General features: G+C 43.6%; 1 non-coding gene across 1 annotated transcript; it reads right to left on the reverse strand.

Moving 5' to 3' along the window:
- Positions 1-11,814: 11,814 nt before the first annotated feature.
- LOC149271890 (small nucleolar RNA SNORA35) lies at positions 11,815-11,944 on the reverse strand. Its single transcript, XR_016279644.1, has one exon. It is a non-coding gene; the product is annotated as a small nucleolar RNA SNORA35 (small nucleolar RNA).
- Between the last annotated feature and the right edge of the window lie 13,562 nt (positions 11,945-25,506).

Raw genomic sequence — 25,506 nt, forward strand, 5'->3', positions numbered from 1 at the left:
TCTATAAGTTTGGCACCAACAATATTACCCTATTGGTTGTGTCTCTTCTGTTTTCAGACACCATACTACACTTTATGAGATGCAAGAACATTTTCAGCACTATTGTGAGTGCAACTAACACCACATTAATTTTTGTTTGTATATACACCCTACACTATTACTGTATATTTTTTTTACCTTCTCTTGCATGAGTGCCCCTCAACGGAATCGAAAAGGTATGTTCAATAAAGACATGAAATTGTTTTCTTGGGAAGAGGGGAAGCCACCCCAACCTAAAGAGAAAAACTTGTGTTTAGTTAGTTTATTTTGTTTATATCTTATATTGGTTTTGCTACTGTTTTGAAGAAAATAAATACTCGATCTGGCTTTTTTTTACCCTGGAAGACATGTGAAAGAACACATACACACACACACTCTCTCTCTCTCTTAGAAGTCTATGGTTTTACATATCAGGACACAATGACGACCATTTGTCCCTTAGCAGGTCTAAAAATTAGGCAACTATAACCTCAGATGAACAACACATGTCATATAACTATGTTTCACGGAATATATTGCAAAAAGCCAACCTAGGGGCTCAACCTGAGGAGGAATAGGTTGTAAGGTTAAAGAAAAAAAACTCTCACTTGATTCTAAGGGTAACACTCTTCTTCTTTTGGTAAGCATCGATCTCTGTGAAAGGATTCGGCCTTGACACAGTGAGAGTAAAACCAACACGCTTCTGGCATTTAGAAAATATATTCTGTGAAACATAGTAACAGATCGATCCAACACGTGCTTTACACACATTGGGAGCTAAAGTATTCTTAAAGCTGGGAACTTTTAAAATATAAAACTGGGGTGCAAATCAATCAGATCCTTCAGATCTGGATCTACCCTAAGAATACCCCAGTGTTTTATTAAGCAATTTTCTTCAGAAGAGAAGTTATATGATTATATTGTGTGATAAAGTTCATTTTTGTGTTCCAGTCATCATGTAGTCTCTTTTTATTCTTATTAATTCTCAAAAGTTTAGCCATAACTCTTGTTTTCTGCAATGCTTTATGGACAAGTTGTTTGTTGTAACCCTTTAATATGAACTGGTTATAAATGAATGGCTTGTTCTTCAAACATCATAGCTTGTGTACAATTACACCTCAATCTTGTCCATATGGGATATTTTTAATATTTGTTGGATGATAATGGCTGTTAAATGGAATATAACTGTTTCGATCTACAGTTTCCATATAAGTGTTAGTCACAATTAAATTATTATTGGTGTTCACAGAACAATATTGAATGCCTTGATTTTAGAGATGTAAAGTAACTCAATCATCAATGTACCTACACTGTACCCAGTGTCACTGTTTCGCTGGACTATTAAGGAAGGTCGTCCCCGCAGAAGTTCTTCTGCCCAAACTACCGCTACTGAGAGGGGAATTCCCGGCAGCAGCAGTCCAGGACTTAGACGATCCCAACAGTGGACAACCTCCCACCAGCTGGAGATAGATTCTGAGCGGCAGCAGCCGCGGCAAGGCACAGCACGAGACAGGAACACAAAGCGGGTAGTCAGCAGAGCCAGGGGTCGGATACACGGAGCGGATAGTCGGACGAGCCAGGGGTCTGATACACGGAGCGGATAGTCGGACAAGCCAGGGGTCTGATACACGGAGCGGATAGTCGGACAAGCCAGGGGTCTGATACACGGAGCGGATAGTCGGACGAGCCAGGGGTCTGATACACGGAGCAGGATAGTCAGACGAGCCAGGGGTCAAAACCAGAGATCTCAAGCAAAGGTACCGAATCGTGGAGCAAGGGAGAGTCAGGCAAGCCGAAGGTCAAAAACAGGAAACAAGATGCACGAGCTAGATACACAAACTGAAGACCACAACAGGGTGCTTGTGAAAGGCACAGCCGGCTTTTAAAACTGGCGCCATTCCACAAGCCCCTCCCGGACCAGAACCAAAACCACGCCCCCCAGCCGTCCATCAATCCTCCTGCAACGTGCAGCGTGCCCGGGAGGCGGACCTACGGCCGGAGGACGGGTAAGTACACAGGCTCCGGGAACTACTGTACGGGAACCGCGGCCAGACCTCCTCCCGGCGGCGTCCGGAGCCGGGACGGAGACACTCCCGGCTGCGTCTGGAGCCGGGACAGTGACACCCAGTTTGCATTAATTGGACCAGACAAATTCTGTGCTTTGTGCACCACTATATGGTCAAAAGTAGAAGCTGTAACTGCAAAGGGGGAACCAATTTTATATTAATGTATTTAGAATACAATGTCATCAGAGTCCCTGTGAAAAAGTTAGGTGTCCCAATACTTTTGTCCATGTAGTGTGTGTTTGTGTGTGGGCGGTCATCCTGATGTCAGTGGCCATTCCTGCTGACGTTGCGGGACACATTCCAGTTGGAAATGCACCGGCAGCACTCCATATTGTCCTTCTCCTGTCTGTAAATATAAAATAAAAGGGTAAATTCCACACACAGGTGATGTAAACAGGATAGACTGTGGCTGATCAACAAATAACACACTAAATGATGAGTCACATAAAACTTTTCTATATGCCATGAGCACTGCAACCCCTTTGGTTTGTCTGTAACTGAATATACCGTATTTGCTTACAAGACGACCCCCCCATTTGAATATTGATTTAGAAAAAAAGAAAGAGCCTGAATATAAGACTACCCTATAGCAAAAAAAAAAATTCACATGTAAACAATTTTTTCATATTTCATGAAAACCATGATTGAAACTTCCCGGTGGGCCGGGCGGGCGTCAGACCAACCTTCAAAGCGGCCGCCATGCTGCCACAAAGTTCAAAACAGCCGCATTCGCCGGCCGACGGCACCTAATGAAATTAAAACGGCTGGCGTGCACGCACCGTGCCGCCCAATGGCTGGGCCTCATCTCTTCGTCCCACAGCTTAAAAGGGGTGGTACGAAGAGCTGATGCACGACCATTGGGTGGCAGGGTGCGTGCACGCTGGCCGCTTTAATTTCATTAGGTGGAGGTGGCTTGACTGCTGCACGACGACTGCTTTCAATCTCGCTCGCATCCGCTCAGTGACACAAAAATGTAAGTATTACCAAAAAATAGAGGGTTAAAGGAAAGCAGACCCATATTCAGGGGGGGTTGTATTGGGACATCATTAAAAATTAAATAATACAAAAGGGGGTGGCTGGGGTGTGGCAGGGGGTAATACATATGGCAGTGGGGGGCATCAACAATAGACAAGTGTGCTTGGGCATCTCATTAACCAATACAAAAGTGGCGGGGGTTAGTCGGGGCATCATCTTAGTTAACGCTGGGGGGCAATACACAAGGGTGCGTGGGAATAAATGCACAAAGGGTGCAATTCACAAGGTTGTATTGTGAGGGGAAGACGGTAATCAATACTAAAGGGGGACCTGGCTGGGGCATGAATACATAAGGGGACACAAATACAATGAAGCAGAAAATCACATTTTTATGCTTCAGTGTGGCAGAGCCTGTCCTGTGTCTGGGTGTCTGTGTGGTAGAGCCTGTCCTGGTGTGTGTATTTGGGTGTCGGTGTGGCAGAGCCTGTCCTGGTGTTTGTGTCTGGGTGTCGGTGTGGCAGAGCCTCTGCTGGTATGTGTTTGGATTTGTCGATGTGGTAGAGCCAGTCCTGGTGTGTGTGTGTTTTGCATGTGTCGGTGCGGTAGAGCCTGCCCTGGTGTGTGTGTTTGGGTGTGTCGGTGTGGTAGAGCCTGTCCTGGTGTGTGAAAAAAGGGCTTTCATCAGATACTATATCATCTGATTTCCTAGAAAAAAAATAATAAAATACAATGAAAAATTGAAAAAAAAACCCTTTTATTTGAAAAATCTTTTATTCATCCAAAACAGCTGATGAAAAAAACTGCTTAATAGATTCTACTATTTGTCCTGAGCAGTGTTTCCTCTAAGCTGTGAACTTGTTCGCGTGCACATAGCTTTCAGAGAGAGCACACGTCAGAAAATTGTGCGCACAACCAGTAGCGTACCTAGCGGGGGGGGGGTTGGGGCCGTCTGCTTCTGGTGTGCTCACAGCACCCCTCCAGAGACGGACAGTAATGTCCACCGCTAGAGGAGCATGCTAAGTTGGGGAGATCAATGATCTCCCTCTAGCCGGCTTAAAAACAATCAAGGGAGCGGGAGGCCTGTTAATGCAGACCTCCGATCCTGCTCACTTGCGATGCTCGCAGCAATTGATGCTGTGTGTCGGGATTTGATGTCATATCCCGGCGCACAACACCGCCACAAGCCACGCCGACTGCCTTCACTGCACCGGAAGGACAGGACACAGAAGAAGAAGCGGAAGAACGAAGAGGAGGTGGAAAAGTGACAGTGACAGAGAAAAGGTAGGAAAACATTCAGTGAGAGTGGATTAGAAAGTGTGTGAGAGTGATGGGTGTTATGCTATAGTTTATGCTGAATGTTTGTGAATGAGTGTGTGTGTGATAGCATGGATGTGTAAGTGGGGGATACAGGGGAGGCTGTAATCACATTCCTATCATGCCCAGGTTCCATCCATGAAAGTGTTGTTAACGCACCAAAATTGGACAGAAAAATTTGATAACAATATAATAATTGCTAACAGCAATCACACTCCTATCATGCCCAGGCAACCAGTACATGCTAGAACCTAGACATGATAGGAGTGTGATTGCTGTTAATTATATATATATATTGTTATTGATTTTTTTTGTCTAATTTTGTTGTGTTACTTACTTTTAATAAAAGTGAGGTTTTTTTGTTTTTGTTATGAAAGGTGGGGGGTCATTTTCGGTTTTGGTCAAGTGAATGCTGAATTTTTGGTCCAGAATTTTCATTTCGATGCATCCCTATATACTAGGCCAGGCACTGAAGTGGTAGGCCTACACCACATCAATGTTTGGCTTAATACCGTATTTGCTCGATTATAAGACGACCCCCCAACATCTGAATATTAATTTATGAAAAAAAGAAAAAGTCTGAATATAAGACGACCGTATAGGAAAAAAGTTTTACCAGTAAATGTTAATTCATGTAAACTATGTGAACAATTGTTTGTAAAAGCTATGATTGAGAAAAATATTTTGTTTTTGTTTTTATTTCCTTTTTTTCAACCTGCCCCCCCAGTTATGCACATCTGCCCCAGGCTTGCCACTCTGCCCCAGAAATGCCTTATACCCTCTAAATGCCACTGTGCCCCATAATACGTCTTTTAACCCTCTATATGCCACTGTGCACCATGATATGCCTTTTGACCCCCCCTATGTGCCACTCTGCCTCCAGAATTGCCTTATACCCCTATATGCCACTCTGGCATTTAGGGGGTTAAAAGGCATATTATGGGGCAGAGTGGCATATAGGGAGGTATAAGGCATTTCAGGAGGCAGTGGCGCATAGAGGGTTAAAAGGCATTTCTGGAGGCAGTCGCATTGAGGGGGTTAAAAGGCATTTCACAGAGCACACTGCCTCCAGAAATGCCTTATGCCCCCCGTTTAACACTCCCTCCCACTCCCTCCTCCAAACTTACCGGTGCTTCTGAGTCCCCGGTGCTTAGTCCGGGCGGCGTGTAGAGCTCTTGAGCGGAAGTTGTCTACATGAATCGCATAGAGCTCTACACGCTGCCCGGACTAAGCACCGGGGACTCAGAAGCACCGGTAAGTTGGCGGGGGGCATAACACAGGAGGATCCAGATCCCCAGTGCTTAGTCCGGGCAGCGTGTAGAGCTCTACGCAAACCGCGTAGAGCTCTACACGCTGTCCGGACCAAGCACCAGGGACTCAGAAGCACCGGTAAGTTGGGGGGGGGCATACCACAGGAGGAAGATCCAGGTCCCCTGCATCGCTGCGGGGGATCTGGATCTTAGTCTCATAGTCAGACCTATTTGAGGTCTGATTATAAGACGAGGGGTATTTTTCAGAGCATTTGCTCTGGAAAAAACCTCGTCTTACAATCGGGCAAATACGATATATAGTGATAGGGGTTATGCTGCATTATTGTTTATTATTAATTAATTATTATTTTATGCTGTACCACCGTCAGTGCGTGCCTCAATATATAATGATAGTTCTGCTGTACCACCGTCAATGTTTGCCTCAGTATATAATGATAGCAGTTACGCTGTACCACCGTCAATGTGTGCCTCAGTATATAATGATAGAAGTTATGCTGTACGACCGTCAATGTTTGCCTCAGTATATAATAATAACAGTTATGCTATACCACTGTCAATGTTTGCCTCAGTATATAATGATAGTTATGCTGTACCACCGTCAATGTTTGCCTCAGTATATAATGATAGCAGTAATGCTCTAACACCGTCAATGTCTGCCTTAGTATATACTGATAACAGTTATGCTGTACCCCTGACAATGTTTGCCTAACGATAGAAGCTATGTACTTTTAAAGTGTGTGTATGTGGGCGTGGGTGCCACATACAGGATCCGCCCCAGGTGCCAAATATTCTAGGTACGCCCCTGCCCACAACAGTCTTTCCCAATTATGCAGTGAGAATTTCACTGTTAAAAAAAACATTACAGTAAGTGATACTGTTGTGTAACTAATACTATATTATCACACTATAATGTAGTGTTATTAACCATGAGCGAGCTGTACCAAAAATATAGAATAACAATTGAAATTTAACATTTGCAGAAGCATATTGTGCTCACAAAATTTTTGCTCTGGGAAAAAATTTGCACAAGAGAAATTCTCTGCGCACACCATCTAAGAAAAATTAGATGGAACATTGGTCCTGAGTTTAGAAATGAAAAAATGTCGGTGCGCTAAGCTAGTCTCAGGCTCAAATAATACAAATGTATAATATGAGGCCTACCAAACAGTGTGAGCATGCTGCAAATACAGTGTGTTGGCTGTACAATGTATACAAAAAACAAAATACTGTCTGCGCTTCTCACCCTAATAAAGTTGGCAACAAATATATAAACATAATATAAATGAGAGGTTTTGGTTATATGAATTGGCCAAAGCATAATTAAGCTCACCCGCCACGTCAAGGCACACTCTCAATAGGGTGAGAACCTACTCTCACCTCCTACATAGTGGGCACACAAAGCAGTTTATACTGCTACCAAAACCAAATTAATGTGTTGGGGGAGGTGCAATTAAACCTCCTCCCATTTAACCCCTGGACAGCAAGCTGCAACCAGACTAATGAGGAGCCAACAACCTCAAATATGTGCAAACAGGGAAAAGAAAAAATGTCGGTGCGCTAAGCTAGTCTCAGGCTCAAATAATACAAATGTATAATATGAGGCCTACCAAACAGTGTGAGCATGCTGCAAATGCAGTGTGTTGGCTGTACAATGTATACAAAAAACAAAATACTGTCTGCGCTTCTCACCCTAATAAAGTTGGCAACAAATATATAAACATAATATAAATGAGAGGTTTTGGTTATATGAATTGGCCAAAGCATAATTAAGCTCACCCGCCACGTCAAGGCACACTCTCAATAGGGTGAGAACCTACTCTCACCTCCTACATAGTGGGCACACAAAGCAGTTTATACTGCTACCAAAACCAAATTAATGTGTTGGGGGAGGTGCAATTAAACCTCCTCCCATTTAACCCCTGGACAGCAAGCTGCAACCAGACTAATGAGGAGCCAACAACCTCAAATATGTGCAAACAGGGAAAAGAAAAAATGTCGGTGCGCTAAGCTAGTCTCAGGCTCAAATAATACAAATGTATAATATGAGGCCTACCAAACAGTGTGAGCATGCTGCAAATGCAGTGTGTTGGCTGTACAATGTATACAAAAAACAAAATACTGTCTGCGCTTCTCACCCTAATAAAGTTGGCAACAAATATATAAACATAATATAAATGAGAGGTTTTGGTTATATGAATTGGCCAAAGCATAATTAAGCTCACCCGCCACGTCAAGGCACACTCTCAATAGGGTGAGAACCTACTCTCACCTCCTACATAGTGGGCACACAAAGCAGTTTATACTGCTACCAAAACCAAATTAATGTGTTGGGGGAGGTGCAATTAAACCTCCTCCCATTTAACCCCTGGACAGCAAGCTGCAACCAGACTAATGAGGAGCCAACAACCTCAAATATGTGCAAACAGGGAAAAGAAAAAATGTCGGTGCGCTAAGCTAGTCTCAGGCTCAAATAATACAAATGTATAATATGAGGCCTACCAAACAGTGTGAGCATGCTGCAAATACAGTGTACATATTTGAGGTTGTTGGCTCCTCATTAGTCTGGTTGCAGCTTGCTGTCCAGGGGTTAAATGGGAGGAGGTTTAATTGCACCTCCCCCAACACATTAATTTGGTTTTGGTAGCAGTATAAACTGCTTTGTGTGCCCACTATGTAGGAGGTGAGAGTAGGTTCTCACCCTATTGAGAGTGTGCCTTGACGTGGCGGGTGAGCTTAATTATGCTTTGGCCAATTCATATAACCAAAACCTCTCATTTATATTATGTTTATATATTTGTTGCCAACTTTATTAGGGTGAGAAGCGCAGACAGTATTTTGTTTTTTGTATACTGAGTTTAGAAATACCCAATGTTTTCATGTTTTTTTGCTTTTTTCTGCAATACTGCAATAAGTACAAGTAGCGTTTTGCTATTTGAAAACCCTTTGTGCTATTTCAGGTATCTTTTAAGCCGGCCAATGCAATTTACCCTATCAAACCATATATTTTTGAAAACTAGAAAGGTATTTCAAATGCTAGTATTTTAACCCTTTCCATGCATGAGATTCTACCACTAGCCTTTGTCAAAGTACCGTATTGGCTCGGATATAGGCCGCACCCGAATATAGGCCGCATCCTAAAAGTTAGGTGCTTTTTTAATGAAAAAAGTTTCTGCCCCCCCCGAGATATGCTGCCACTCGGTCCCGAAGATGTACCCCCCAGAGATATGCTGCCACTCTACCCCCCCGAGATGTGCTGCCACTCTGTCCCCAAGATGTCCCCCCCACCAGATTTACCGGTGCAGACTCCACGGGGTCTTGCGGGGCCGGCGGGGGACATCTACACATAACACTTATTCAACTTCCGGTGCCGGCACTTCCGCCGTGGGAAGTACCGGCAAGGAAGATTGTTCCCGCAGACGTGCAGCGGCGATGCGAGCAGAAACAACCTCCGCTGCCGGCACGTCTGCAAGATGTGCTTTAAAAATCTCCCTTGCCGGGACTCCCCCCGTGGGAATTCCCGGCAAGGGAGATTGTTAATGCACATAGTGCAGACGTGCCGGCAGCGGAGGCTGTTTATGCGCATCGCCGCTGCCAGTGAACGTCTGCGTGATGCGCTTAGACAATCTCCCGTGCCGGCACCCCCCCTGTGGAAAGTGCCGGCAGTGGAGGCTGTCTGAGCACATCCGAGAGTAGGATACAGGTCCCCTGCACCGCTGCGGGGGATCTGTATCCTAACCCCGCTGCCTACCCGGCAGGACTGCATGTCCCGGCCGTCGAGCGCTAGACCCCGAATATAGGCCGCACCCCCACTTTAAAGACAAAGTGGGGGGGAAAAGTGCGGCCTATATTCGAGCCAATATGGTATTTTTTTTTCACACAAATTGAACTTCAGGAATAAATTCATAGCTCCTGGTACACATCAGTATCAAACACCCCAGTGCAGTGATACTCCACATGCATGGGTTTGTGAGGTTGTTTGGGATTTAAAATGCCACATATGGGAAATGCGCATTTTTTTGCTTGGAACTTTGACATCTGGTCCTACTGCCCCCATGTCCTAATAGGGCCACCTTTGAAGCCGGCTAATTCAAGTTACCCCATCAAACCATATATTTTTGAAAACCAGACACGCCAGGGTATTTCAGATGGCGGCATTTTAACCTTTTCCATGCACTAATTTTACCACCAACCTTTGTCAAAATTTGTGGTTTTTAAAAAAAAAGTGTTTTATCACATAAGGAATGTGATAACATCGGGAATGAATTTACAGCTCGTGGTACATGTCACTGTCACACAACATCCCAATATGTGTTCAGCAACATCTTTTGAGTACAGTGATACCACTTGTGCATGGGTTTGACCAGTGTCAAAGTTCGGGGCTAAAAGGTCACATTTGGGAAGTGTGCTTTTTCCCATTTTGGTCAGTCTGTGCTAGAGCCCCGCGCGGGACTGCTTTTTTAATCCAGCTCCCGCTGATTTTTGTCCATTCCCGTCCGCTCCCGCAATGTGGGTGTTCCACTCCTGCAACATGTGTGCCCAATCCCGCCTGCTCCCGCCACATTTGTGGTCAATCCTGCCCGCTTCCACCACAAATGTGGCCAATAACGGCCACCTCCTTACCTGAACGGCAGATTTCCCGCGCAGTCCCACAAGGCGGCCCTCGAGTTGCTCCCTCACAGCGTCCTTTCAATGACGTCACATCATGTGGCTCTGCTGTGTTCCTGGGCGGAGCAAGAGAAGAGACACTGTAAGGGAGCAGCGCGAAGGCAGCCTTGCGGGACTGCGCAGGATTACCGGGACCCACAGGTACAGGGTCTGACCGCCATCTCCCGCCCGCAATACCAGCAAGACCGCCTGCGGGACCCACCTCCCAATGGAGTCCTCTAGTCTGTGCCCTATCTTTGAATCCGGCCACTCCAATTTACCCCATCAAACCATTCATTCTTTTTAAATTAGACACCCTTTTGGTATTTGAAATGTTTTTATCTTTCCATGTCAAGATTTTTAGGAAGATTCTGTCGCTAATTTTAGCACTGACTCATAAAAATAAACATTATTTTTTTATTTCATTCTTTTTGGACTTTTTTTATTTACATTTTGCTGGAACTGGACGGTTCCTCTGATGGTGACATCATTGCATAATTATTTTGAAATGTTAGCTATTTTTATTTTTTTCATATTTTTTTCATATTTTTTAAAATAGTTTACTAATCACATTGTGATTAGAAAGCTGGGCTTCACTGACTTGCATGGTTGAATGCAGTACCAGAGTTCTCAAGAGTGTCTGGAAACCCTCTAGCGAGCTTTTCCAACTGTTATTTTTTTAACCCCTTCGTGACAAAGGCTGATTTTACTTTTTGTACCCTTCGTGACAATGGCTGTTTTATCGTTTCTGCGGTGTTTGTGTTTAGCTGTAATTTTCTCTTAACCCATTTACTAAACCCACACAAGTTATATATTGTTTTTTTCAGGACAAGAAGGGCTTTCTTCAGACACCAAAATTTTTTTCATATGATGTAATTTCCTATAATAAAAATAATAAAATATGACGAAAAATTGAAAAAAAAACACATTTTCTCACTTTTATTTGAAAAATCTTTTATTCATCATAAAAAACTACTGAAAAAACCTGCTAAATAGATTCTACTATTTGTCCCGAGTTTAGAAATACCCAATGTTTTTATGTTTTTTTGCTTTCTTCTACACGTTATGGGGCAATAAGTACAAGTAGCGTTTTGCTATTTCAAAGCCATTTTTCTCTGAATCTGGTAATTCTGTCTCTATGTGGTATTTGGGGCATCTTTGAAGCCAGCAAATTAAATTTACCCCACCAAACCATATATTTTTGAAAACTAGACACCCCAGGGTATTTTAGATGCTGATAGTTTAACCCTTTCCATGCACTAATCCTACCACCAACCCTTGTCAAAGTTTGGGATAGTAATTGTTTTTGGTGTTTTTTCACATACTTTGTACTTCAGGTGTGAAATTACAGCTCCTGGTATATGTTGCTGTCACACAACACCCAGATATGTGTCCAGCAACATCTCCTGAGTACATTGATACCCCACATGCATGGGTTTGTCAGATTGTTTGGGGGCAAAAGGGCCACATTTGGAACATGAGCAATTCAAATTCAGTAGGAATTTTACATCTGGGTAAAGAAAAATGCTTGTACCCAACTATCAGTAGGGACAGGTTACAAGAAAGCCTGGCCTATCTCCAAGAAGGGATTTGAACTAGCACCTTAAGTGGTCCCTCATGCCACGGAATGGACACAGAGGTCACTTGACAGTGCAAATAAAAACGCTTAAAAATGGTGGAGCAAATAAAAGCTAAAAAACAGTAAATGTAACAAAAAATTAAAAAAATATACAAAAATGGAGCAGGAACAAAAAAAAAATTAAAAATGGGAAACTGTGTGATACAGCTTGAAGCAGTCACCGACACAGAGTGCAGGCTTTCCAGGGCAATCTGGACAGTAAAATGTGGTGTCCTTTCTTTGCCCCCTGCTGTAGCATACCCTGCATCTCTTTTGGGGATTCTGCTTCTTTGCTGTAGGGGGGATTTTAAAAATAAAATGGGTAGCCCCAATTCTGTTGGTTCCCATCACTACTTGGGGACCAGGTGCATCACGGTACAAGATACCTGAAATTACTTCGAGCTGAAACTGCAAAAAAGACAGCTTCAGCCCAGTGTCTGCTTTTTTGTGCAGCAAAAAAGCGTTATAGGTTGCAATTTGCATTAGATAAATTGCAACCTTCTTGTACCAGGCCTTTGTCTTCCTCATAATGAGGTAGGGCTGTAGGAGTTGATCTGACAGATCAACTCCACCCATGTGCTTGTTATAGGCCCTGATGCACACTGGCTTTGTAGTGACCCCAGCTCTGCCACGGACAGAAACCTCCACGGTTCTTTCATCGTGGATGGTGCTCAGCATGCACACCTCTTTTCTGTCCTTGAACTTCAATGCCAAAAGCTCCTCTTGGCGTAGAGCTGAGGTCTCCCCCTTTCCTAGCCGGGTTCGTACCAGGCGTTGTGGGAAACCCAAGCGGTTCTTTTTTATATAGAACCGCAAGCTACCGTATCGAAACAATACAGCAGCTTGAACAAAGGGACGCTTGTATAGAAGTTATCTACATACAAGTGGTAGCCTTTGTTCATAAGGGGGAATATTAGGTCCCAAACAATCTTGGCACTGGTGCCCAGATGATCTGGGCAACCTGGAGGGTCAAGGTAGCTATCCTTACCCTCGTATACCCGGAAGGCATGAGTATATCCTGTCTCGCTCTCGCAGAGCTTATACACCTTCACTCCATACCTGGAGCGCTTGGAAGGAATATACTGCTTGAATCCCAACCTTCCTTTATATTTCATTAGGGATTCATCCACGCAGATATTCTTTCCAGGTGTATAAACCTCTGGAAACCTGGCAGCGAGATGGGTAATCAGGGGGCGGATTTTGTACAGCCTATCAAACTGGGGGTCCTCCTTAGGGGGGCACAGGCTGTTGTCGCTAAAATGCATGAAACGAAGAATCATTTCATACCTTTGCCTAGTTATAGTTTGGGCAAAAATGGGGGTACTAAAGATGGGGCTGGTGCTCCAGTAGGAGCGGATGGAGGGCTTTTTTATAATGCCCATTAACATTGTGAGTGCCCAGAATTTAAGAAATTCTGGCACGTCAATGGGAGTCCATGGCTGTTTTGCCCAAAAAGAATTAGGGCTAGCAGCACGGTGCTGCTGGGCATAAATGTTTGTTTGTGTGACAATGTCTCCCAAGACATCGTCTCCCAAAAAAACCTGCACAAATTGCAGTGGAGTGAATCCTGTAACATCAATATTGATGCCAGGAATTCCAGAAAAAGGAGGGATAGCTGGCTTGTACCTATTAGGCGCTACCCATGCCTCTGGTGCACTGCCACGACTATGTGTGGCAGGCGTTCTAACAGCCACAGATACATCACTAGATGTATCTGTGAACTGACCAACGTCAAAATCTGACGCTGTATCAGTGGCCTCAGAATCTGTGGCCAAAAAGGCATACGCCTCCTCAGCCGTATACCGCTGCATGGTAAGAATTGCAGCAAAAATAGTGGGGAAGGAAAGGGTTAATGGCTATAATAAAAAATAAAAAAAAAACTAAAAAAAAAGTAAAAAAAACCTAAAAAAAAGTAAAAAAACATGTAAAAAAAAAAAAAAACCCAAAAACAATTGCCACTATGCTAGATCACTGTTTATGCAGTGATCAATGGCAATGAAGGGGTTAATATTATATGGGTGGCTCTTATAAGAGCCTTTGGATCAATATATATATATTTTTATTAGGGAATACCTGAAATACCAGAAAACACACCGATCTGTCTCTCTCCCTCACTAGAAGCAAGTGAAGGAGGGGGGCAGATCCACTACTGATCAAAGGCAATGTTTAGAAAACATTGCCTTTGATTTATCAAATCATGATCACTCTTATGAGTGATCTGACCACTAGGGGTGTTATTCACTGGATGTCCATGACATCCAGCAACACCCCCCGATGATGTCAGCAGGCTCCGCCCCCCGGCTTGATGGGCGCCGCCATCTTGAAACACCGCGTGTGTTTCGAAGACACCGGCACCGGGAAGGTAAGTTGAGCATTTAGGAAGCGATCGCGAGTCGCTTCCTTTGCTAAACAGGTGTTGCAAAGATGCCTCGATACTGAGGCATCTTAGCAACACCAGCTAAGCAAAGGAAGCGACTCGCGATCGCTTCCTAAACCCGTTTTTCGGCGGCGTCGCTTTGAGTGAAAAAATCGATCACGGATCGATTTTTTTCACCCGTTTAAAGACGTGCCGGTCCTGGCACGTCAATTGTCATAATCGTCACGATTTTCAGTGACGTGCCCGGACCGGCAATTGTCACGAAGGGGTTAAAGGAAGCACCGCCATCTTGCGAGTGACAAAATCACCGGAGCGGTCACAGCGTGTCCTGGGGGGTGTTTGATGTCGCTGAATGCCTCGCTATCGAAGCATTTCAGCGACACTATTGATCGCCTCCTAAAACAGTTTAAAACAGGCGAAAGCGATCTACTTTCACTTTCTGCACCCAGGTGGTATTGCTCTAATGCCTCAATGTCGTTTAAAGCAATGACGGTCCTTGCACATCATTGGTTATTACCTGACCATTTGTGTCTGACGTGCCAGGTCCTTCATTGGACGTTAAGGGGTTAAACCTCAATTCTTCTTCTAACTGACACTTTAGTGAACATAAATAGAGAAGAGAAAAGATGCACTGAATAAATCTAAAATTTGAGTTTCAAATGTGATAGCTCACCCTAAAAGTTGATTTATTTAATTTTAGTCAGAAATAGGTCATACAGGAATTGATACATTTTATAGTAGGTTACCTTGCTATAAACCTAATGTGTAGTTTGCAATTGCCACATACTGATGACATTGGCAGGGGGCATAACTAGAGTATTTGGCACCTGGAGCGGATCCTGTAAGTGCCCCCCCATTCAAATGTAAAGACCCCCCAAAAAATGTTGGCAATAATATTTATTGTATGTACCGTATTTGCTCGATTATAAGACGACCCCCCAAAATCTGAATATTAACTTAGGAAAAAAGAAAAAGCCTGAATATAAGACGACCCTAAAGGAAAAAAGTTTTACCAGTAAATGTTAATTCATGTAAACTATTTTTTTAAATAAAAGCTATGATTGAGAAAAATATTTTTTTTGTTTTTATTTACTTGTATTTTCCAACATGTCCCCCAGTTATGCACAACTGCCCCCAGGCTTGCCACACCAATATGGCACTGTGGCCCATGATATGCCTTTTAACCCTCTATATGCCACTGTGCCCCATGGTATGCCTTTTGACCCCCTATGTGCCACCAGAAATGCCTTATACCCCTATATTCCATTCTGGCATTTAGGGGGTTAAAATGCATATTATGGGGCAGAGTGGCATATAGGGAGGTATAAGGCATTCCAGGAGGTAGAGAGGCATTAAGGGAGTTATAAGGCATTGTATAGAGCACTCTGCCTCCAGAAATGCCTTATACCCCTATATGCCACTCTGGCATTTAGGGGGTTAAAAGGCATATTATGGGGCAGAGTGGCATATAGGGAGGTATAAGGCAATTCAGGAGGCAGAGTGCTCTATTAAATGCCCCCTTAACGCCACTCTGCCTCCTGAAATGCCTTATACCTCCCTATATGCCACTCTGCCCCATAATATGCCTTTTAACCCCCTAAGTGCCAGAGTGGCATATAGGGGTATAAGGCATTCCAGAAATGCCCTATGCCCCCATTTAACACACACGCGCACACACACACACACACACTTACCGGTGCTTCCAATTTCCTGCTGTATTGCCGGGGCAGCGGGTTGACGTCTCCTTCCGCTGCAGCCGGAAGGAGGTGGAGTTGGCAGCGGGGGTTTGTCTGCGTTCCGGTGACCGGCGAACTCTGATCTCTGACAGTCGGGGAAGGTATGCACGACGGACGCAGACAACCCCCGCTGCTAGCCACACCTCCTTCCTGCTGCAGCGGACGTTGTCTACGCGGATCACGTAGACGTCAACCCGCTGCCCCGGCAATACAGCAGGAAGCACCGGTAAGTGTGTGTGGGGGGGTGTTAAATGGGGGGGGAGACAGGAGGATCCAGGTCCCCTGCAGCGGTGATTAGAAGACGACCCCGATTAGAAGACGAGGGGTATTTTTCAGAGCATTTGCTCTGAAAAAAACCTCGTCTTATAATCGAGCAAATACGGTATTTACATCCTGTTCCTTCGAGCCTTCATTTCTGCAAACTACAAACAACAACCAAAGAGTTTGGCTGAATAATACCAAAGATTGAAAGGATTTTTTCCATTGCGAACAAACTTGTGAAACCAGCATCCTTTGTCTTCTCTCCTGGCTTTACTTTCCCACATCTCTCCATAGAAATGTTCATTTCCTCACATAGAGTAGTTGCATAACAAATGGCCCTCTCCACAATTTTATTTTGTTGATCTGCAAATATCTGCAAATTTGCAAATACTTTTACGCAATATTAGTTTCTTCAAGAACTTTACACCAGAAAGAAAGATAACGCAAAAAAGACAAATCACATACAGCAGACAGCAACGTCTGAGCTGATCCTCTTGTGTCCACATTTCCTTGGACTATGTGATAATTATGAATAGTCATGTCTATCTGCAGCCACTAGTGGGCCACCCTTTCCTCTCAGGAGCACCCCTTTCTAATTACTTCGGACAGCTGAGTCACATTACCTGAGTTATACCTGCTCTGCCTTTCAGTCTGGTCCTTTGCATTGTTTGGATTGGGTTCCTGTTTGCTTGCAGCTAAAGCTCCGTGTACTTCGTTCTGATCCCCTGTGTATGACCTTGCCTACGTTCACGATCCAGCTTTGTGTACCAGACCCCGGCGTGTCCCAGGCTCCCCTACCTGTCCAGCCGTTTCAAAGCCATATGCCCTGCCATACTGGTTTCCCCTGTCCTCGCTACAATTCCCCTTTATTCTTTGATTCCAGTCCTGCTTTTCTGTTGTGTGCCTGTCTGTACCTACCTACTAGTCATGATGCATCAAGGGTTACAGACAGAGCCCCTGGTATACCCTGCAACTGGGCTCCTACCCGACCATACATTCTTGCCATAGATGCAGCATTGTTGTATCCTTGACCATGGCAAAGGCTTATGCCATGCCATCATTCTCCAGATGTTTTAGAATATTTTCAGCAGCAGTTTTTCTAGCAATAGGAAAGAAGCCCAAGAAAGATTCCTTTACTTCAACACGGTCACCTTCAATGTGGACATATCTAATAACTTCACACATCTGATCAGTGTGAGACACATCAGGGATGCTGTCAAAAAGAATCCCAAAGTACTTTGCTTTCTTGATATCCGCCACTATTTTCTCCTTCATGTGATTCCCCAGAAGATGTGCAATTTGTTCTGAATATTTGGAGAAAAATAGGAGCTCATTCTCTTCCCAGATTTAATAGAATGTTTAAGGCTTATGAAATGTTCCCAGGGCCGGCCTTAGGGGTGTGCGGCCGCACAGGGCGCCATGGCAGCAGGGGCGCCTGCCCGGGACTTAAATTAAAACATCTGGGTTTTTTTTTTTTAAACTTTATTTAACATCCTTCAAAAAAAACAAACAAAAACGATGCTTTAATTTAAGTCCTGGGCAGGGGCGGCGATCGGTTGTTCGTGAAGTTTTCAGCAACTGCTCGGCGCCCCTCACTCTCCGTGACTCCGTCGCGGTGCCGGCATTTCATGAAATGCCAGCACTGCGGCAGAGCGGGAAGACGGACAACGGCAACAAGGTAAGTGAGGATAATGAGAGGCAGTAGATAGTTAGAAGGGGCAGACAGGGGGATAGTGAGAAGGGGCAGAGAGGGGGATAGTGAGAAGGGGCAGAGGGGGGTATAGTGAGAAGGGGCAGAGGGGGGTATAGTGAGAAGGGGCAGAGGGGGGTATAGTGAGAAGGGGCAGAGGGGGTATAGTGAGAAGGGGCAGAGGGGGGATAGTGAGAAGGGGCAGAGGGGGGTAGTGAGAAGGGGCAGAGGGGGGGATAGTGAGAAGGGGCAGAGGGGGGGATAGTGAGAAGGGGCAGAGGGGGGATAGTGAGAAGGGGCAGAGGGGGGGATAGTGAGAAGGGGCAGAGGGGGGGATAGTGAGAAGGGGCAGAGGGGGGGATAGTGAGAAGGGGCAGAGGGGGGGGTGGTGAGAAGGGGCAGAGGGGGGGATAGTGAGAAGGGGGCGCCAGAGGAGTAGTCCGCACAGGACACCATAACATTTAAGGCCGGCTCTGAATGTTCCTTTAAAACTGGATCATAAATTGAGAGCAACTCTACCAATTCCAGGATGTATCCTTTGTTTGCTGATGCCATGGTTTCTCTATGACCACAAAAAGGTAGATTCTGGCAAGCCAGAAACAAAGTTACATACAAGAGGCGATGCAAAATATCCCTACATGTCTTTTTCATTTTGTCCACAGTTGTTTGATGGACTTGATCAAGGCATTGTTGTAGCTTCTATCCTCCTCTCCAAGCATGTAAGGTGATGTTCAGAAGCCTTATGATCAGACACCTTTGCATTCAGCTTCCACCACACTTGAAACCCAATAACAAAACTGGAAGTTCCGGTTACATCTTCATCAAGAACAAAAAGTCTGCAGCAAAAACAAACTTTCTTTTGAAGGTGAGTACACCATCCACATTTTAAGAACTTTCTCACCATTTGGCAGAGCCTTATAGAACCATGTTGTGGTCAGCTCCATTTGGATTTCTCTCCTTGCCTTTGAACTACACTGAAAGGCCCATCCCTATTTTGGAAAGGTTCACTTCCCCTCCTAATGAGGTCCACTCTTAAGTCATGTGGAAGTGGGACTGGCCAAGCAGCAACATCAGAATAAACTGATAGTCTACCAGTCTCTTCTTCTGGTCTGGTGCAGGCGTTTGCTGGCATCTCCCTCCTCTACATCACTTTCAATGCATAAAATAAATGGATCTCCTCCAATTCTTGTGCTCTTACATATGAGAAGATATATACTTGAAGATACTTCTGATGTTTCCCTATTGGATTTACCTACTTCAGTAGATGTTGAGGGTACACAATATTTTTTTGCTGAAACCCACTTGGTCAGTTTAGCTTAATACTATTTCTCCCACATAAATTCATTTTAACTGATAAAGTTTCTAAGAAGACCTTACAAGTGAGTGAAAAATTGCAAATTAAGTGCTAGGTAACCAGCTAAAGCCTCTATAAGCTAAAAAGTGGTACAGCATGACTCCATTAAATAGCAGGCCAGACACTGACAGTGGTACATCATAACACTATATACTGTGCCAGTATAGGTGGTACAGCATAACTGTTATCATTATATATAGGGGCGTACCTAGAGTATTTGGCACCTGGGGCGGATCCTGTATGTGGCACCCCCCCCACACACACACTTTGAAACTGCATAGCTTCTACCGTTATATACCGGCGCAGACACTGAAGGTGGTACAGCATAACACTTACTGTTATCATTATATACTGAGGCAGACATTGACGGTGGTACAGCATAACACCTATCACTATATACTGAGGCAGACATTGACGGTTGAACAGCATAACACCTACCACTATATACTGAGGCAGACAATGACGGTGGTACAACATAACACCTATCACTATATACTGAGGCACACATTGACGGTGGTACAGCGTAATCCCTATCACTATACATTGAGCCAGACATTGACAATAGTGCAGCATAACTCCTATCACTATATACTAAGCCAAACATTGATGTGGTGTAGGCCTACCACTTCATTAGTAGTAGGGATGCACCGAAACGAATTCTGGACTGAAACCGAAAATGCAGCATTTACCTGGCCGAAACCGAATATGACCCCCCCACACCATAAAAAAAAAATCTAACACTTTTATTTCAAGTAAGTAACACACCAATATAGGACAAAACAATTAAATAACAATATATATATATATATATATATATATATATATATATATATATATATATATATATATATATATATATATATGATTGTTAACAGCAATCACATTTCTATCATGCCCAGGCATACCCAGATTCCAGGATGTACTCGCAGACTTCGCATGATAGGAGTATGATTGCCCTATCTACCCCTCCTAACTATCTACCCTCTCCCACTTTGAAGTTCACTTACCTTTCAGGAGTCCTGCGGTGGGGGTGCAAGGCTTCTGTCTCCCAGCTCTGCCACTGTATGGAACAGTATAGAGTGATGGGAGTTATGATGTACTAGAGCATAATTATATAATGAAAAATACATTGGAAATGGTACAGCATAACACCCATCACTCTCACACACTTACCAATCCACACACACACCAATCCACACACACACCAATCCACACACACACCAATCCACACACATACCAATCCACACACATACCAATCCACACACATACCAATCCATATATACCAATCCACACATATACCAATCCACACATATACCAATCCACTCTCACTCACTGAATGCTTTCCTACCTTTCCTCTTTTCTCCTTACAGCTTCTTTTCCTCCTCTTCGCTCCTCTTCTTCAGTTCTTCTGTCTTCTTCCGGGTCAGAGGGCACGGACGGCAGTGGGCGCGGCTTCAGTGTTGTGCGCCGGGATCTGACAACGAATCCCGGCGCACAGCAGCTGTTGCCGCGCGGATCGCAAGGGAGCGATATCGGAGGTCTTTAACAGACCTCTGGCTCCCTTGATTGATTGAACCCGGCTTAAAATCAATCAAGGGAGCCGGAGGTCTTTACCGCTCCATTGCGAGCCTGCTCCTCCAGCGGTGGACATTACTGTCCGTCTCTGGAGGGGTGCCGGGTGCCTGCAAGTTGGCACCCCCCTGATGAGCAGTACCCGGTGCGGACCGCCCCCGCCCCACGCTACTGATTATATACTAAGCCAGAAACTGACAGGGGTACAGCATAGCTGCCATCTTTATATACTGAAAAAAGAGGTGATGAAAACCAGTGTGGAATGGGTATATAGAGAAAAAACAATAAGGAATACTTCCCTTAATGTTGTTTGAATTTCCCGGATACTCGGCTGCAGCCCGTACAAAAACACTCTCCAGGTGTTTAGAAACAGGAACAATCTTCCGAAGATTCACAAAAATCTGAAAGAGCCACCCGGTAGACCCATCATCAGCGGTATTGACTCACTTACATGTAATACATCTGAGTATGTGGATTTTTTCCTCCAAAAATATGTTTCAAAAATTCCAGCATACCTCAAAGACACGACCCACCTCCTTAACATATTAAAAGATGTAACATGGTCCCCAGGCTGGTTGTGGGCGACAATGGACGTCTCCTCGCTATATACCATTATTGACCATAAACAGGGATTGGATGCCATAGATAGGACATTATCAAGGGATACTGACATAAAACCATTACAAAAATCATTCATTATAAAATGCATTCATTATATACTTACACATAACTATTTTTGGTTTGAGGAAGAATTCTTCCTCCAACTCTGCGGTACTGCTATGGGCACCAAGTTTGCACCAAGCTACGCTAATCTATTCGTAGCGGAATGGGAACATCAATGTATATGGAACAACAACCCATTCGGTGCAAACCTGGTGCTCTGGAAACGATACATTGACGATATCCTTATAATTTGGAATGGGTCAGAGGATAATTTAAATGAATTTATAAAATATATGAATAACAATAAATACAACCTGAAGTTCACCTCAAACATCCAAAACAAAATAATTGAATTTTTGGATGTAGAATTGTTCCATGAAAACAATCAGATATGCTCAAGGAATTACAGTAAGCCTACCGACAGAAACGGGTACATAAATTATAATAGTTGTCACCATCCCCAGTGGTTGGACAATATCCCCAAGGGTCAATTCCTGAGGGTAAGAAGGAACTGCACGAGAAAAGAGGATTTTGTAATCAAAGCAAATGAAATGAAACAGAGATTTAAAGAAAAAAACTATCCGGAAGAAATACTAAATAAGAGTTTTCTAGAAGTAGAAGCAGTGGATAGACAACTACTTCTGGACAACAAGAATAAGCTAACAAAACACCCTCAAGAAAGGGATTTCAGTTTTTCATTCTGTACCCAGTATAACACCCAAGCAAATAGTATTAAAAGAATTATAAATAAACATTGGCACATTTTAAAAAATGATGAGGTCCTAGGCACACAATTACCCGATAGACCGCAGGTCATTTTTAAAAAAACAGGATCATTAAAAACAATATTAGCCCCGAGCGTCCTACCAAAACACGTAGCAATGAAGAAACCGGGAACACTCATAGGTAGCAAACCAAATGGGTTTTATAAGTGTGGCCACTGTAAAATGTGTGCCTTTTTACCCAAAAAAACCAATGAATTCACTGGTACAGCAACAGGTCAAACTTACACCATAAAGCATTTCATAAACTGTTCAACAAAAAATGTAGTCTACCTATTGGAATGTGGCTGTGGCCTCCAATATGTGGGGAGGACAATAAGACCCATGAAGGAGAGGGTGTTAGAACACCTTGGAAATATAAGAAAAAATGACATAAAACACAGTGTCCCTAGACACTGTAATACATGTCCAAAATACTCAATAGAGTCCCTAAAAATTATGGGGATAGACTGGGTACCCCCATATTGGAGGGGAGGCAACACCGTAGAGAATTTGTCCAGACGAGAGACCGAGTGGATCTTTAAATTAAAAACCTTTAAAAAAGGTGGCCTCAACATGGAATTAGACATTTTTACCTATATGTGAATACATGTAAGGGGTAACTTAAGATCACTATGGAAGTATCCTAGTAGAAATATCCAGTGCTACATATACCATTTTTTATCCACAATTTTTTAAATAAATTCTTTTTTTAGCTAGGTACCTATCCTTAAGATAAAACAGGACACAATTTTTGGTATATATAGTTTTTATTATGTATTTATTTTTTATATATATTTTCTCTTTCACATCATTATTTATATGTTATTAAGGAAGACACACATACTGTTTATCTACATATACATATGTTTGATCCCCAACATTTTAACTCCTTATTACCAATAGTGTAGGGATTTCTCTATCCGTTCCTCATGGATGAATGGCATTTCTGCAGATTGTCCCCGATCCTCCATCCCTCGTGTCCATGACCCCTATAAAAGAATAGACCTTAATAATAACTCCAACCATGCCTCACTATACACATATTTGGACTACAGTTTTTCTTCTTTACCTATCTGTTCACATGGTCACCATACAGAGTGTTTCTTTAAAACATAATTAACGTCACTGTGTACTACACCTCATTAGCCACCTTCTTTCTCCGTTCCCTTCTCCCCACATAATGTCCGTTTCCGGATCACCAAATAAATAGTATGGGCGACATATATAGGTACCCATCACGTACACTAGATGAGCACGGATCGGGAATTTCTCTGATCGGTAGATCCGATCGTTTATATACGGAACCAGTAATATATGTTTTTTGTACTTACCGATCGCTCCTGGATCCCACGAAACGTCAGAGGAGGAGAAGTTAGATGGGAAGGCAGCGCGACGGACGCGATGATGACGAGGAACGCACTGACGTCGGACGCCGGCGAAAAAGATGGCGCCGCACACAATTTAAAAGGACCTCGCATCAATAGCGAAAACTACTCCTGATGAAGCCACGGAACTGGCGAAACGCGTTGAGGATTTTACAGAGCTCTACTTCTTTTTATTTAGACTTTTATTTACTTTCATAGCATCCCTTGGTGGATGTATGTGAACATTTTTAGTATTTTGGCACGTCAGCCTTAAATAAATAGCTTTTATTATATACATACAAGTGGTTTTAGCTTGATTCCATTTTGGGACCCAGCCCCATACACACAGAACTTTGAAAAGTGCTACAAGAGGAGCAGAGGAAAAGGCACCTGACGTGTAAGGGTTAATAAACCCCTCCAAAAGTGTAAGTGCATTTATGTATTTGCGCGCTACAAACAGTGCATGATAATACACCATTGGGGTCCCTACCTGTCTTTCTGTTTTCTTACATATATCTATTGCATACACATCCGGAAGACAGGATGATCTATTGAAGCCTGAATACAAGTGAACACTGTAAGTGCATTATATAGACTTACAGCGTAATCACCTGTGTTGGATATTACACAATTATATTTTTTCTTTTTTATTCTCTCATTCTTTACAACCGGTATACACGAGCGCCCCCTAGTGTCTTTTTGTATCTTTATATACTGAGCCAGACATTAACGGTGGTATAGCATAATGCCTATCACTCTATACTGAGCCAGGCTTTGACAGTGGTATACCATTACTGCTATCATTATATACTGAGGAAAACATTACAATGGAACAGCACAACTCCTCTCTGTCACACACCTATATCCCAGAAGTTGTTCCCCAAAATCTTCACCCGGTGAATTACCAAATGGGAAGACCCCCAAAGGGACAAACAGGGCACAAGAGATGCCAGGCAGAAGGCAGACAGGGTTAGGTAATATAGAAGACCAGTCTAGAAGAACTGCAAAATTGTAGAGAATCGTAGTAGGGCTGAATCTACTAAATTCGGTACACGTAGGAGGTAGTCGTAAAAACCAGGTCAGAACATGGAGCGGGTAGTCACAGCAAGCCAGTGTCAGTACAGGAGAAATCAAAAATTTGAGAGCTTCAGCAAAACGTCCAAACACAAAGATCTGATAACAGGAATCCAGCGCCACAACATGCCACACCCCCACAACGGGACTCAGGGGCTCATGGTCCACATTATCATTAGTGTCATTGACAAATTGCATGGATAAACATTGAAACATTCGGCCCATCCAGTCTGCCCAACCTCTGAATACTTTTCTTAGTCACTGACCTTATCTTATATCTAGATTAGCCTTATGCCTATCCCATCCTTGCTTAAATGCCTTCACTGCATTAACATGTACCACTTTTTCTGGAAGGCTATTCCATGCATCCACTAGCCTTTCAGTTGTGGTATACTGTTGCTTTCTTAAAGCAACAGTATACCACAATTGTTGCTTTCTTAAAGCAACAGTTGTGGTATACTGTTGCTTTAAGAAAGGACACTCTGCACTGTTTGTGGGGAACTCTATGGTCAGTGGCCATTTTAAGTTTGAGTTCAGTTGACAGTTTGAAGGTTATGTTTTGCATCTGAGCTGAATAAAGAACTGCTCTGTATAACTACTATCAAGTAGTGCTGGCTCCTGCTCTCCATGTTAAATACCACTGTCAGGAACCAATTTTTTGCTGCCTGAACCATGGGTTTTTTATACCTGTGGTGTTTACATCTGCAACCACTAGTGGCCACTCTCCACCCTCTGGAGCACTCAG

This window comes from Sceloporus occidentalis, unplaced genomic scaffold (genome assembly GCF_023333645.1).
Source record: "Sceloporus occidentalis isolate IW3139 unplaced genomic scaffold, rSceOcc1.0.p SCAF_452, whole genome shotgun sequence".
NCBI lineage: Eukaryota > Metazoa > Chordata > Lepidosauria > Squamata > Phrynosomatidae > Sceloporus > Sceloporus occidentalis.